Source organism: Nyctereutes procyonoides, unplaced genomic scaffold, assembly GCF_905146905.1.
Source record: "Nyctereutes procyonoides isolate TBG_1078 unplaced genomic scaffold, NYPRO_anot_genome, whole genome shotgun sequence".
NCBI lineage: Eukaryota > Metazoa > Chordata > Mammalia > Carnivora > Canidae > Nyctereutes > Nyctereutes procyonoides.
The window spans coordinates 65949-79214 of NW_026575122.1; positions in this window are offsets into that span (position 1 = coordinate 65949).

A 13266-nucleotide genomic window follows, 5' to 3' on the forward strand; every position below is an offset into this window, starting at 1 on the left:
TAGACTAAAATTACATTTGCTTTTTTTTTAAAAAAATATTTATTTATTTATTTATTTATTTATTTATTTATTTATTTATGATAGTTACAGAGAGAGAGAGAGAGAGGCAGAGACACAGGCAGAGGGAGAAGCAGGCTCCATGCACCGGGAGCCCGATATGGGATTCGATCCCGGGTCTCCAGGATCGTGCCCTGGGCCAAAGGCAGGCGCTAAACCGCTGCGCCACCCAGGGATCCCTACATTTGCTTTTTTTAAAAAAGATTTTGTTTATTTATTCATGAGACACAGAGAGAGAGAGAGAGAGAGAAAGAGAAAGAGAGAGGCAGAGACAAGGCAAAGGGAGAAGCAGGCTCCCTGCAGGAAGCCCAATGTGGGACCCCATCCCAGGACCCAGGATCATGTCCTGAGCTGAGCCACCCAGATGTCCCTACAATTACATTTCCTAACAAACTTGTAGTCCATAAACAAATACTTGAAACCGACAGAGTGGGACATTCCTCAAAGAACTCACTGCTGCCTGAATATTAATGCTTTGCTAGAGGCCAAAAGCAACATTTGTTTGCTGATAGCCAGACCTCCAGGATCCTGTAGGTCTTCTTTAATGTGTGAAAATTCTTTTGGAAACTTCTTTTATCTCTAGTGTCCCCACCCCACACACCAACTTAAAAGTTTATGACCAAGGCTCCTCATAATCCTGGTGCAACTCTTCACGCCCAGGAGTCCTGTCCCTGTACTTTAATAAAAACACCTTTTTGAATGGAAAATGTCTCAAGGATTCTCTCTTGACCACTGGCTCCTGGCCCACAGTACATCACAGGTACATCTCTGAGTTAATGGCATCAGCACATCAGGAAAGTACAGAAGATTTTTGCTTATCTTCTTGTATGACACATTCTGGAGAGGGACATTCCCATCTGTTTGATCTGGATTTTTCTCTTCCTGGGAGATAGCTAGCTAGCTAGGTAGATGATAGAGTGATAGATCTACTGATAGATCAATCCCAGGAACATAAATAGATGTTTATATAAACATATATATATAAACATAAATCTATGTTTCTGTTTAATATATTTATTATTAAATGTATTGATGATAATATAATAATTATATATAAACATAACTATATATATATATTTAAGTATGAAAAATAAATATTTCTATATCTAATCTATATAGATCTCCCTATAGAGATAGAGACAAAATGGTTAAAATAGATGTGTGTAGAAAGAAAGAGAAATGATATAGACCTATAAATATGGAGAGGATCTCCTTTCAAATTCTATCCAACAATCTCTCCTCACAGGCACAGGCACAAGCACACACACATACTCAAGAGCCTTCTGGTATGTGGCCATGACAGGAAATAACACCCCTTGAGATGCCATCTCTTCTCCAACTTAAAGGTACCAGCCATTTCTCCAATGAAGACCTACACAGAGCGAGCAAGCACATGAAAAAATGTTCCACATCACTTTTCATCAGGGAGATGCAAATCAAAACCACAATGAGATACCACCTCACACCAGTGAGAATGGGGAAATTAACAAGACAGGAAACAACACATGTTGGAGAGGATGTGGAGAAAGGGAGAACCTTCTGCATTGTTGGTGGGAATGTGAACTGGTGCAGCCACTCTGGAAAACTGTGTGGAGGTCCTCAAAAAGCTAGAAATAGAGCTATCCTGCGACCCATCAATTGCACTACTGGGTATTTACCCCAAAGACACAGATGTAGTGAAATGACTGGACACTTGCACCCCAATGTTCACAGCAGCAATGTTAATAGCCAAACTGTGGAAGGAGCCTTGATGTCCTTCAACAGATGAATGGATAAAGAAGATGTGGTCTATATATACAATGGATTATTATTTAGCCATCTGCAAAGATGAATACCTACCATTTTCATTGACATGGAACTGGAGGGTATTATGCTGAATAAAATAGGCCACTTGGAGAAAGAATTATCATATGGTTTCACTCTTATGTCGAATGTAAGAAACAGTGAAGAGGATCATAAGGGAAGGGAGGGAAACTGAGTGGAGAAAATTTAGAGAGGAAGATAAACTATGAGAGACTCCTAACTAGGGAAAACAAGCAAAGGATTGCGGAAGGGGAGGTGGGTGGGAGGATAGTGTAACTGGGGGACGGGCATTAAGAAGGGAATGTGATGTGATAAGCACTGGGTGTTATACTATATGTTGGCAAATTGAATTTAAATAAAAAGTTTTAAAAAATTAAAATAAAAAAAGATTTTTTTAATTAAAAAAATTTAAATTAAAAAAAAAAGGTACTGGACAGCTCAGCCATCCTCAGCACTTCATTTATGAAATGGCCTTCAGTAGATCATAAAAAAGTTACGAACGTGAATGAAAAATGACCTGAATCTCTTTCCCAGTTCAAATAAATAAGTATTCTGAAAACCAAATCAAAGTTCCAGAATGGAAAAATGCAAAAAAAAAAACAAGGGAGAGGGATAAAGGGAAATGAATTCACTTTTTGTGATATTTATTAGTGATGGTCCAATAATGACGAATCCATGATTGTGTACATTAAAAACAAAGAGTTAATGAACGGTATGGAAACCGATCCCCTCAACTAACAGATAAGGAAACTGAGAAGACAAGAGAAGTAATGTGCACTGCTCAGGGTCCCACGGGTGGCAAGGGGCAAAGCCAAGACTCAATTCTCGTCCAGAGTTCTTTAGACAACCACAAACGCTAACCTCACAGCTTCAGGCTCATCTAGAATTAGTGTCACTTTAGCTCAATAAAACATTCACCCAAAGTCGTCTTTCTTCTGCCAGCTAGTTACATTTCACGAAGCACCCTAAAAGGGATTTGAATTAGGTCTCCATGTGCGTCATCAGAATACTGCCTGATTAATTAATTAAACAAAGGTATTCCCCAGAAACAACCTCAGCCATGAGACCTTGCCTACCCTTTCACTTTCCACGTCTTAATCCTTCTATATCTAATTGCCTATATTGTCATAGAAGCCAACCTTACTCAGATTAAGTTTGTCCAAGCCAAGAACTAAGTGCCAGTTTTAATATTTTTAAAACTCAATTTAAAAATAGTTAAACAGAGAACTTCAAATGGCAAACACTGATATTTACATCATCTACTCTTATAACTAACAGAAGGGGTAATCCTGAAACCTAGATGCGGTCGTACCTTTATATGAAAGTATAAAAGCAGAAAGAGTAACCCAAAATTGTCTATTTCACAAAAGCCTATCTAAACTAGTTATATTCAATGGTGTCTGTCTTGATGGAACAATCTCTAGGAAGACCTTTTTCAGACCTAGCTCCACCACCAATAAGCATGTGAACTTGGACAATCCAATCCTCCAGAACTCTCAGTTTCTTTCCTGTGCCTCAGAAGAGAGGACCAGAGCTGATGATCCCTCAGTTCCCTCTCAGACCTAAAATGCTGCTGTGGGGTCCTAAACACTCTATACTGAGCACAAAAAGACGTGGGATCTTATATATACTCAAATGCTAAAATATAAAACTAACTCTGAGCATAGATCTTGAGTATTTTAGGGTTCTCTCCTATGGCGATAGAAAATCCCCAAATCTATATCCCTTTTTATCACAAGCAGTGGGTATATAGGTCCAAGCCACTAGAAATAATAAATATGTGTATCAGAACAGCCATCTGCCCTCATGCTCGCTGCTTTTCAAAGCAAAGCCCTCAAAGAACTCCATTATTATTTTCTGAGAGTACCTGTTAACATGCAGAATCCTAACCTGCCCCTTCCTTTAACTTAAAAAAAAATTAAAATGTTGGCTGGCCATATTAACAAGCCCTCCAGGTTATTCTTTTGCACACTAACATTGAACCACTGGCTAGGCACCAAGGAGAATTGATTTACCTTAAAATAGCAAAATTTGAAATCCTATGTCCTTTCCTATTTTCAGATCATAATAAATAAAGAAATGAAACAGTGAAGAGAGAGGGAAGGAGGCAAAGATAGGGATGGGGACAGAAACAAATGTGCCAATCAAAAATGAGATTTACATAAAGTTTGTCTTTCAAAAATTTATGAACAGACAAAAGACTCCATAATGATGGAAATATGTTAAAGGGACACAGGTGTCAACTGAAAGAGCTCCTGTGGCCAGAGCGGAGACAATATAAGCAACAAAATAAGTAGTGCTGGATTATAACCCAAAGCGTAAAATAAATATCCATGAATCTATACTAATATTAAAAATTGTAAAAGAAAGAAAGAGGGGCACCTGGGTGGCTCAGTCAGTTAAGCTTCTGCCTTAGGCTCAGATCATGATCCAGGTCCCAAGGCAGGCTCCCTGTTCAGCAGGGAACCTGCTTCTCCCTCTCCCTCTGCCCCTCTCGCTCATGCTTTTTCTCTCCTCTCTCTCTCTCAAATAAATAAATAACATCTTTGAAAAAGAAACAAACAAACAAACAAACACAGAAGAAAGAGAAATCTCCCATGTAGAAGAATTTCAAACAATTTGTGCAGACATTCCACCCTCAAGTTGATGAGCATATGCTTCCCACTCTTATGTGTGGAATACACATAGTAACTTCCTTCTACAAAATATATTATGAAAAAGTTAAAATAATAATATAATAATAATAATAATAATAAAGAATCACTTTACTATGGAGAAAGCTGACAAACACTACCTCAGCAAGATGATCAGATCGATACCAAGACTGATAAATCATGTTGATAGTATCAATCCTTTATATGATATAATAAAAATGGCAGGATATCTCTGTATATAATCCACAAACACAGTTCAATCATGAGATAAACAACACACATGTCCCAACTGAGGGAAATTTTACAAAATACTCTACTTCTCAAAGTGTTCCAGTTCAACAACAACAAGGAAAGGCTGAAAAACTGTCACAATCCAGAGGAGCCTAAGAAAACATGAGGACAAATGTAATGTGATATGAGGGATGGTAACTTAGCAAAAACTAAGGAAATCTGAATAAAGTATGGTCTTTGGTTAATGTGAATATTTTAATATTGATTCATTAGCTAATATTTGTACCGTACTAATATAAGATATCGATAATTGGAGAAATTGAGTGCGAGTGCATGAGAATTCTCTGTACTATCTTCTCAATTTCCCTATAAATCTATGTGTTTTTTTCTAATAAATAAGATTTATTTTGAAAATTGACTTAAATGAATCAGGCTCCAAGTGTGAAGACATTTTAAGAATAGTTTAATTAATTTTTGCCTTATTCTTAAAGAGTTCCTTCGATGGGAACAAAGTAAGAATTTTATATCAGAAGGAAAGAAAAACACTTATGAACACGTATAATGCCTCCTCAACCTGAAAAGCAGGAAAGGATAATAAATAGCAAAAATCAGATAAAAATACTTCTTTTATATTAGACACCATATTGCAAGTGCATTTAAAATTAGCAATGCATAACATTTATTTCCTTGACATTTGTCTTCCAAAGAGTTCACAGTGTTTGAGTGTCAATTAAAAAATGATTCATGTGAAATTTTTATTAAACCAAATTCACTGTGAAATTACTGCCCAGATAATACTTTATTTCGATTTTATTGAGTTCCTTCCTAATCACTGAGCCTTTTAGTTAGAGCTTTCAACTATAGCAAATGCCTTAGAAGGCCAATTTTTAAGTTGCTATTATGCAATACCCTAATGGAATCACGTATCGTTTTCCTTCGCTCAGAAATGGCACACAGTAGGCACCTGATAAAATACTGAATGAGTGAATGGATAAAATTGCTTTTTATCATTTCATTCAGCAATTTCATTCTTATCTTTGTCCATTTCACGTTCTAATGTTTATCAACATCAACTCAAGAAGGTTAGGGATGCATTAATTTATTAAGTATTTGGTGCATACCTACTATGTGCAAGGTGCTAGGAATACCAAGTTAACCAGACATAGATGCAGTCCCTATCTCCCTCCAGGCCATGCTGGTGGGAGAGACGGATACTAACCAAAAAGTGACAGAAAGACAACTAAACAAGATTATAGTAGCTAATATAAAGGTAAATATACAGCTTACTACAAATACATATATAAGAAGGCTTAGTCTAACTGGGGCCTCAGAGAAGATGACCAGAAGAAGCAACATTTATATTAAGACTTAGAGAAAGGAGAAGGTAAGTGGTGGAAGGAGAATATTATGAGGAAATGGAAGGTTTCTGCCTCTGAATTGTAGGGCTCTGGGCAAGTCCCTTGAGCTTAGGCTCTGAACCTACTTCTTTCTCTGCAAAACTGTGACAGTAATAATGCCTGTGCCATAGAGCTCTAATGAGTAAAGAGTTGGACTTTATTTGTACAATACCTAGGACATTAGTAAGTACTTAATAAATATTTTTGGTGCCATAACAGCCTGGAGCCAGGCTTCCTGAGTTTCACTCACTTAACTAGCTGTTTGACCTTGGACAAGATGTTTTCTTCCTCTCCTTTAGTTGGCCCATCAAGATAACAGTAGTATCTGCCCATAGGGTTGTTGGAGGATCCCATGAGTTCTTTTATGTGAAGCATGACACAATTCTTGGCACATAATATGTGCTACATGAATGTTAACTTATATTAGCAATAAAGAAATTCTACAACAGTCCAATGAGGCGTTTAGAAATTATTCTATAGCTTTTAAGGGAATTGAGATTCAAAAAGAACCTAAGTGCCTGTCCGTGTTTACTTAGCTAACCAGTTCCATTATCTGAAACCCAAACACACAATTTCTGATTCTAACCTCACTCCATGAGGCCTCCTCAAGCCCGAGGAAAAATTGCCTTCTTGGGATCTCAAGGAAGAATCCTTAACATAATAATAGGACCACTGGTAATAATGTCTCTCAGTTCTTTCCGAATCCATAAAGATGCATTTCCTGATGAGTGACTGAGCTGTGAAGAAATAGATGAGAAACCCTCATCCCTCTGAATTGCTTGTGTCAGAATATTTTAACCATAGTGCTACGGTAAATTATCCTTATTAACAGGAAATACTTCTCAGATTGGAATCTGAGCAATCAGATGGGCAGAGAAACAATGCTTTGACTCGCTCTTCATCTTTTAAAGACAAACAAGAGCTTTTCTATGTACAAAGTCAGTTGTCAAGATAGCCTTAGGGAATGAGAGTCTGCAGGTTGAATCCCGTTGCACAGCCAGGAGCACCCGCACTCCAGGTCTTCCTGATCCCAAATACCTGGGCCTGTCCCCCAACACACGCGGCCTGCCAGAGGTCATTTGCAATTGCTTCCTTAGGAGCTCCGGGGAAGGGAGGGGAAGGAGCTAGATAGGACAGGACGAGCACTAGAAGGCTCAGGAACAGGGTTGCGGATGTCCTTCGGATTCACTGACTGTATCTCTGAAGGGGAACCGTGTGGCTCGTGTATTCATAGGCCCAGCAATTTCTGAGCCGGGAGGAAAAGTCACTAAGGCCAAACAAACCCTTAATATTCAGTCTCATCTGTGTACTCTCTTTTGGCTTGGTTTCCATGGCAACTCCTATTTATTGGGCGGTTCTGTGTGTACTCGCTGAAGGCAGGTGATTGCTTCTGCTCAGCCCGGGGTGGGGAAAGGCCATCTGGAGAGAGGTCATTGAGGGAAAGGTATCTTGTTTTATTTTGTGGGAACTCTCAGGCTAATTCTTTAAAAATGATGGAATTAATTCCTTAAACTGTGGTAGGCATTATCTGAAAGAGGAATTACAGCAAAATCAATTATAAGAAGAAGAAGAGGGAGTGGAGGAGACAGAGAAGGAGGGAGCGAAGACGAGAGGGATGGGAGAGGGAAGGAGGAAGGGAAGAAACACTAGTGTGGCCGTGGATGTCCTCTGATGACACCACCTCGGGTCTAGCCAGTGTCCCTGCTTGCCTTCCTACTCCCTGGGCACTTTGTCTACACCCACACCTCTCTCATCTTTGTGCATTCTGATTTCTGCTCCTGCCGCTGGAGCAAAGCAGAAGAGAGAGGCTGGATGACTTAACAGGGAAGCCATGTGCCAACACCACTGCCGCAGCCTGGACATCAGATCCACAGATTTAGAAACGGCTCCTTCCTGCTTCCTGCGCTTCCAATTCTCTGCTTCTCTGTCTGAGGGCTTTCTCCACGCGAGGGGAGGATTTCTGTACCTGCAAGCAGCATAGCTTGCATTAAATCCCCTAAAACACAGACGATTTAATGCCATTCCCAGAGGAATGGAGACTCCAGCTGGACACAAACCCTGGTGGAACGCTTCCAAGGGGCATTCTACATCATTCCCCAAATGCACCCAAGTGGGAATTAGCTCCGTGTCCACAGCAGTAATCCCCTCACTGACATGACCTTCTGGAGCTTCTCTGGCTTCCTGCCTCATTTGCCCTGCCTCTTCTCTTGTGTACCCTAGAGCTAGTTCCAAAATAAACAGGTGCTCCCAAGCACTCATGTCATTGTCTGCTTCTAGGTGAGTCGGACCTTTCTTGGCATCAATATAGCTGAGAAGTGATATTAGTAATCAAATCAATATGAGTCATTATTAGTATCAATAATTAAAGCAAAAGGAGGTTAATATTTCTGACGGTTGCTGCAGCCCCAATATGCCTCTTTCTGGTTCCATCAGAGAAATAGAACCTCCCGGGTTTCCACGAGGAGAAGTTTTACTTCAGGGAGTTGGAGGCCCCTATACAACCATTGGAAGAGCTGGGGAATCAAAGGTCAGGGAAGCTACCGTCAGAAGCATGTGATTCTCGGGAACACATCTGAAAGCCACTGCACACCTTATGTCTGCCATCTGGCCAGACATCGGTTTACAACCATCACTAGAGAAAAAAAGCTTCTCTTTTCAGCTTTTAAATTTTGTGCAGGGTGGGAAGAGTCTCATCTGGAACCGTAAAAGGAAAGGGACCCTAGGAAATAGGATCCAGATTTCCACCCCACAATGCGGAGGAGAGTGTAGAAAAGGAGGCGGTAACGCTAAGATCATAGCAGACAATCCAGCACACAAAGGTAGAAGGCAAGGCCCTCTGGTGAGGTCAGAAGCCTGACCTTGGGCAGAGCTGGATAAACACTGACAAATCTGGGATACTTTCTTCTTTCCCAAACTCCACGAGGACCACCGCATATCACATCACTTGATAGAACCATGCAGAGAGGTTCTGGTTCAACCAGTTCAATTGGAGACATCTGCAACAATAAGCCTGTACCAAGCTTCTCTACCCAGTCGCCTCCACTTGCCAGACGCCCCTAGCTAGGCTTCAGCCTAGTATTTACAAAAAACATCTTAGCCGTTACAAGACTTCTTTTAAGCCTGCCATCGTTTTCACCACCTTACCACCTCCCTGACTGCTAATGCCTGGATCCAGCTCTTCTCCCTAGGTTCTCTATTTACGTTAAATCACCGTGTTGAGTACACACTTGGGCATAGACCTTCAGTCATCTACTAAGAGCTCACTCTTTACAAACTTTATCCTGAATGGACCACCTGCTCGTGGGTTGAAAATACAACTTTCTATATTATGTAGAGAAGAGATCCGTTGCTGTGACTGGGTGAAATCTGACTTTTTTGTACCTTCATCCTTGTGGCAGATGCTACCACCCACTCCTGCTTATTTCCTTCATCTTCCCTTCTCTTTACAATGCACTTTCTTTGTTCTCCCCCCATCTCAGGTCACCTGCCTCAGAACTCAGTCTCCAAGGCCAACAGAACCCCCAGCAGGGGTCCAGGAGGATGACCCTAGACAAGAGTGACCACTTGCCAGAACAATTCAAGGACCCGCATGAGGCTGAAGTCTCCTTCCTCATCCCCTGTGCACCACTTAGTGAGAGAAACAGGAGGAGATGGGGGGCCTCAGAGAGCCAGAACTTTGTATTCTGAGGGATTCAGGAAATTTCTGGTTGGAGCTCTTTATATTACTCAACTGGGCTAAATTTAAACCAGATTGGACATTTAATTAGTTTGTTTTTTCTCACTTACTAGCATATAAGCATTCAGGAGAGTAAAACTAATTAGTAATGAAACAAATTAATTTATTGGATTTTTTTTCTGCACAACCAATTTGGAGCGTGAGTTGCATTTCTCTACTAAAACACTCATGTTTCCATTTCTTTTCGAAGATTTCACAGCACCTCTGAGAGCTAAGACTGCCATTCCATATTCACTGCTGCAGAAATACCAATCACTTGTGATTCTACATCTTGGCAAAATCTATATTCTCAACCCATGTGTATAATTTATATATTGCATCCACTAGCAAGACACCATAACTGAGATGTTCTGTAAGCGACCTGAAACTCAGTGAATGCACAGGGGAACCTGTCTTCTTTCCCTAACTTTAGCACCCATCTTACCTTGCCCCTGCTGTCACGATAGGGACATTTCTACATCCCAGTCTCCCTTGCTCACAGAATCAAAGGTACCTCTGTCTCCTCCCTTTCCCATCTATCCCCAACTGCATTTAATGCCAAATCTACTGCCAAGTGGATCTAGGTTTTACCCCTCATCTCTCCATTCCCACTGTTGTATTATTACTGCACGTCGACATGCAAGCTTTTCTTCATGACCTCAGCATCTGTGCTCTGTGTCCATCCCCAACACTCTTGGAAGATGCTTCCTGAAGCTGTCATTTCATAATGTCTTTCTCCGGCCTGACATTCATTTTTTTTTTCTTGACTTGGACTTACCCTGAACTCCAGGTCTACATCCCCAGTTGCTTGCTGGCTCCTATACAAAGATGTTCCCAGAGTCCATAATCTATTTTTTTAAACCAAAGTCACCCTCTCTACTACCTCCCCCCAAGCCTCCACCCCTGCCAGCTCCTCCTCTTCGATACATATCTCAACTAATCACACCAAGAGATGCCTGGTCGTCGGTATGGAGCTTTCGGTCCTCTCTGCCTCTTCCTTCTCACACATCCCCAAATTTGACAGATCACAAGATCATGTTGATTCTCTTAATGAAATGCCCTGAGTATATCACAGCCTTAATATTTCTACTTCCCAATTCCAGCTCCTGTCATTTTTTCTGTCCTTTTGTTCTCAACTTCCCCATTTACCCTTCACAATGCCTGCAGAATCATCTCCCTAAATGATATATCTTACTGCGTCACTTGCTTGCCCAAAACGTTTTGTCCTCCCCATCCAGTACAGTCCAAGTATTCTTAGCCCGACTTGGCAGTTCCAGTATTGCTTCATCCCGTCCCTCCCCGACAGCCTCCTCTTGGAGCGTATTCCCCTCAACGCCCCATGCTCCATTCTCCCACTTCAGGGCTGTCAGACTTAGCAAATAAATGCAGGACGCCCACCCAGACAGCATGTCTGGGAATATTTATACAAAACTGTCATTTTTTTGTTTGTCTGAAATTCAGATTTGACTGGGTATCTTTCATTTATCTCACAACATTGTCTGACACAGCCTTCTCGAAACGGGCCCCACACTCACCAAGCTGTGTGATCTCATTCAGAATGATGGTTCTCTTCAAGTGGACTTCTTTGCTCTGCTCTTACTCATTGCTCTCCCATCCTTCCTATAGATCTCTTACCTGTGGAGGACATCCAGCTCCTCTCCCTCCTGGGGCATAGACCTCATTTGAAGCCCTGCAGTGAGGTAAATCCAAGACCTAACCTTCCCTTTTCCTAAGCTACTCTTTATTTATTTCTTTAAGATTTATTTATTTATTTGAGAGAGAAAGTGTGTCTGTGTGCATGGGCACAGGACAGAGGGAGAGGGGCTGGGGGAGAGGGAGAGAAAACCTTAGGTGGACACCATGCTCAGCACAGAGACTGACTTGGGGCTCAGATCTCACCACCCTGAGATCACGATAAGGTGCTCTTTTTTAAAGAGAGAAAGCTTTGCAACATAACTCAAGGGAGGGAGGCAGGTGGAGGCAGAAATGCTTGTCTGGCATAATAATGCCAAGTCCATTCTCAAAAATAGCATAAGAATGTCATAATAAAAGGGACTCATTTCTTTGTGAGGGGCATGGTAGAGAATTAATTCTAGTGGAAAGGTCTGCTTATTTAGATACTTGATAGGGGAATAGCGGAAATCCTCCCTATTTCTGCACCTTGCCTGACGAAGGGGTAGGAAAGAAGCCAGAAGACGCCAAGAGGAAGCCTATTCTTTCTTGTGAAAATTCACAGGCATTCTATTGCTAAACTCTTGAGACCCCAGCAGGACAAGGAGACTGAGATTTAATCAAGGAGGAATAGGATCCAGGGAGGGGAGAGGAGAGCAGACCTGAAGGAGAATGCTGGGAGCGGAAGTAGAGAGGAAGGCATTAGGACATTACCTGTTCTTAGCTTGGAAAGTCTGGGGACAGTTGCTGAAATCTCTTCAGTGATGGAATGAGTACACAATATATACACATTCACTTTCAGGCAAAGTAGGCAAATGTCCCCCATCTCCTGGTTGCAGGCTGGCCAGCCACCTCTTCAAGGTGGGTTACTGAAGTTACTCAGAGCATCTCCACACAGAAAAGGGTTAGTTTGGTCTCAGCTTGAATCTCCCTACAGGAATGTCTTCTCACCTATACTTGCCTATCACATTCCATTCATTCTTCCAGGCAGAAAGATAAGTCACCTTTGTTGAGTGTTCCCTAACCACTCCAATCCCCAATGCGAATTAGCAAGGTATTCTTTGTACATGTAAAACTCTCATCCTCTCTGCTAGAGAACACAATCTGTTGGGACATGGAGGAAGTCCAGCCCATTCATCCTTTTATCCTGAGCACCTGGTGCTATATTATGCATATGGTAAATGTTGAATATTCATTGGATGAATGAATGAATTTATTCTAATTTTTCTTATAGCTATTTGTGTGTATGTTTTTTCTCCTACTTGAAAAATACACTGTCTCTTGTTCACTACTCTACCTTCCTTGGACTTAGGACACTTTCGTGTGTATGTCCATTGTCAGCTTTTGGTAGTGTTTAATCAATTGAATTAGAATCTGAAGATAGTTATAAAAATGATGAGTTTGATTTTAAACTTATAACTGATGTCACATGACATGATGATATTACCATGAACAAAATACAGGTGTTGTTGTACAATATTCAATGTACTGAAAAAGCTCATGACACTGATATCTCCTCTATAGTTCCTACAAAATACTGTCTTTTAATTATCATGAAGGTAAACATCTTCCTAGTCCATGCCTGAATGATCACAAATTCTGGATTGGTGGGGTTTAAATTAATGAAGTTCCCTTGAATTCAAGAGACTTAAGCAATGTGGAATTAATTTTGGTTATCAAAAAAATCCCTTAAATTACATGAATTTGCACAACTTTTACTAATTATAAAAGCTTTAGG